This window comes from Cydia amplana, chromosome 15, assembly GCF_948474715.1.
Source record: "Cydia amplana chromosome 15, ilCydAmpl1.1, whole genome shotgun sequence".
Lineage (NCBI taxonomy): Eukaryota > Metazoa > Arthropoda > Insecta > Lepidoptera > Tortricidae > Cydia > Cydia amplana.
The window spans coordinates 3640581-3644518 of record NC_086083.1 but is presented as its reverse complement, the minus strand read 5'-3'; positions in this window follow the sequence as shown (position 1 = coordinate 3644518).

Genomic DNA, 3938 nt, shown 5'->3' with positions numbered 1-3938 from the left:
ACAAAAAATACCGGTATCCGATCCCTGGGTGATTGAAAGGTGGTGGTCTTAGATCTACCTATTTTTAATTTTTAATTCTACCTATTTCTACCAATTTTTGCATCGTGTTCTACCACTTAGCCAAAATTGTATGTGACAACACTGACGACCAGTGGGAAAAGCACGGAAAGTTATTCTGGCCGCAATCCACGATGCAAGCTGAAAAACGAAGGAACAAAGAAAATTCACAGCCATGTCCAAATTTGAAAACATTTGACTGCGAAGTTAAACGACACAAACTAACTTTAGTTCAGGCAAGAGCCTCAGTCAAGGCTATGTCTGATTTATCAGGAACTGAGGAGGAGGAGGAAAGATCAAAAGCTAAGCGTAAAAAATATAATCATGAGAGTTTCAATTTCAACAAGTTAGCACAAGAATGAACTCTAATGAAAAGACTTCCGTATTTCCTGAATAGTCTACCTGAGAATATACGGCATGAGCCAAATAAGAAAAAATTTAAAAGTAAATTAAAACTGTACCTACTGCAAACACTTAAGTGATAATTGCACACGTGCAAGTGTCACTTAAGTGTTGAGATAAAATATAATAACTATAATATACGTACTTAAAAATATAATATGTCATTGTGTAAGTAGAGACTCTTACCTGCAGGCAAACTGTAAATACAGTTTTGCAGGGATCTGTATAGATTTAAGCCTTGTACCAGGGATCGGATACCGGTATTTTTTGTATGGGAACGGAAACGGTATTTTTTCGTTCTTTGCTAATTACTTCATTTCTAATTGGGCAATCTAATAATACGAAGTCGGAACCTAAAAACACAACTGAGTCCTACATTTAGAGTATAAAATAATTCGAAAAATATGGTTATTTCTAAGTTTTTGCAAAAAACCGGTTCCGATCCCTGCCTTGTACTGTATGTTAATAATAAATAAATAAAAAAATGTATTGAGGTAAGTTGTAATTGATAACCTGCCTGCCTGTTGACGACCGGTTTGGCCTAGTGGATAGTGACCCTGCCTGCTAAGCCGATGGTCCTGGGTTCGAATCCCGGTAAGGGCATTTATTTGTGTGATGAACACTAATATTTGCTCCGGAGTCATGGATGTTTTCTATGTATATAAGTATGTATTTATCTATATAAGTATGTATATCGTCGCCTAGTACCCATAGTACAAGCTTTGCTTAGTTTGGGGCTAGGTTTATCTGTGTAAGATGTCCCCCAATATTTATTTATTTATTATTTATTTATTTGTTACATTCGCTATCGCTACGACAACGAAACGCTTCGTGTCTCTCTATTACTCCTCCATATAGGTATATAAATAATTAGGTTATTATATTTCCAGAAGTTTCTGTTGGGGGGAAGTAGTGCCAAATTGCTCGCCTCCTGTGTTGGATTCCGCAATAATACGTAATGTTTTTGTTACAATGTGAAAATATAGTAGTGATGGGTAGGACATCAATTTAAAATGAGTTTGTATGAGTACCTCATTTTCTAAAATGAGGTGTTACAATGTCTTACTTCAAATGAGGTGAGGTACTAGCATATTTTCAGCGTCGACTATTCCATTAATTCCAACGGCGACAATAGTAGTTTATGCAACAGTGATATAATAAGGGTTCTTAAAATTCAAGGGTCGAAGTTACAAAACGAGACGTAGTCGAGTTTTGTAAAAAAAGACCCGAGAATTTTAAGAACCAATTATGAGCTGTTGCATACATTACTTTTTCTATGACAGCTGCAGCAAAAAGAAAAAAAAGTTATTATTAAAAAAAAAGAGTTATTATTAAAAAAAAAAGAGTTATTATTAAAAAAAAATTGAGTTATTATTTAAAAAAAAAAAGTTATTATTGTAAATGAAAACATACCTCTTTCAATCAAGATGATCGGAACTTGTATCTTTAAAAAAAATAAAGTCATAAGATGACTGCTAGCAGTCATCTTATGAGCCTATAGACAAAGCATTCAAATGACATTGCTTTAGATATCACTGTCAGTCATTTAATTGACACATTTAAGTGCTGGAGTAGAAAAAAATATTTAATGTATATACATATTTATGTATTCATTATAAAAAATTATAAATAAATAAAAGTAACATTTAATTGGAGTGCAATTCTGGAGGTTAAGAATAGAACTTTTAGGAGAAAGATAATTTTAGAATCAAGTAAAATGAATAGTGAAGTAAGACATTTTTGCGGTACGAAGTACTGCGACAAATTAACAAAATGAGTGGTACAAATGAGGTGCCTCACGAGTGAGCGACTCAACACTAAAATATAGGCCCTGTCCTCTATAAATAAGATTTTTTCCCAACTCAAATTTTTTTTTCGTCTGTTATTCTGACCTTCACCCATTAAAATTTGTCAGGATCAGACGACGGGTTTGGTTGCTTTGGATAGAAATTTACAATAATTTTGACAATGAAAAAATTAAGACCTATGAAGAGCTCGTTGAGCAATTCTCAAAATATTCCTTGCCACTAAGCAACGAAAGTATCAACAGAAATGTCTTCTTTCGACGTAGAATACAAGAACTTGGACGAGTACGTCAACACATTGAGGGCCCTGAGTGCCGACTGTAATTTTGGAACACTTTAATAAAACATCAGATAATTAGAGGAATTAAAAAGAAAAATGTCGTGGAGCGTCTACTCAAAGAATCTGACCTGGAAAAAAAAGTTCACTAGCTGCCGCGCTGAATTTAAGTCAATCTACAGTTTGCAGAGTTTACCAGAGGTTCCAACGGACTAGATCCTTTACTTCAAGATCAAGAAGCGGCCGCAGAAAGTGTACACCAGAGAGGGACGACCGCTTCATTGTCACAACATCTCTCCGAGATCGACACCAGACAAGCGTTGCCATCCAGCAGCGTCTGCACCAGTGAGGTACGAGGAGTGGCTGCCAGTGAGTTAAAAATAAGAAGAAGACTTAAGAAAGCGAACTTGACACCCAGGAGGCCTGCAACGGGGCCCAGATTGCAGGCGCGACACCGTACAGCTCGAAGAGAGTTTGCAGAAAATCATATGGACTGGACCATTGAGCAATGGACCCCAGTTCTCTTCTCGGACGAGTGCAGAATATGTTTGGATGGATGTGACCGACGAGGAAGAGTCTACAGAAGGCCAGAAGAACGGTTCGCCCAATGTTGCTTCTCCGAAAGAGTCGCCTATGGCGGTGGATCCATCCGTAATGTTCTGGGGCGGCATTTCCTACGACGGGCGAACAGAGCTGGTCTTCGTGCCTGGCGGGGGCCGTGGCGGTGGATTGACCGCTGCGAAATACATTACTGATATCCTGGAGGAACATGTTGTTCCTTATGCCGGTATTTTTGATGAGGGGTTCATTTTAATGCAGGATAATTCCCCGTGTCATACCGCTAGGGCCACCGCAGCCTACCTTCTCGAAGTGGGCATCAACACCATGGACTGGCCAGCAATGAGCCCGGATCTTAACCCCATTGAACACGTGTGGGACTACCTGAAAAGGAGGGTTCGGAAGCGGAATCCTGCCCCGGCCAATGTTGAGGAGCTGAAGGGAGCCTTGCTGGAGGAGTGGGACGCTATTCCTCAAGATTTCATTAGAAAATTAATTAGGTCTATGAAAATCCGCTTGATTTGTGTGAGGGGTGGCAACACCAAGTATTAATAATTTAATATAAATAATTTATATTGTATTAAAAAAATGACTTTTATTCTTAACTTTCCTAAATTTATTTCTCGAGGATTATGCGACTACTTTCAATTTCTGATTTTTTTTTTAGTCTTCAGAGTCAAAATTTCATTAAATTTACCAATTTTCTAATTTAGATTATAAGCTTTCAGTTGATACCAAAATTTTCAGAAACGGGTATAGAATTACAATTTGTAAAAAGTACATCTGTCGTCAAAGCAGAGCTTGAAGCGTGTAAAGCTGCTATGACTCTTACTTCCCCT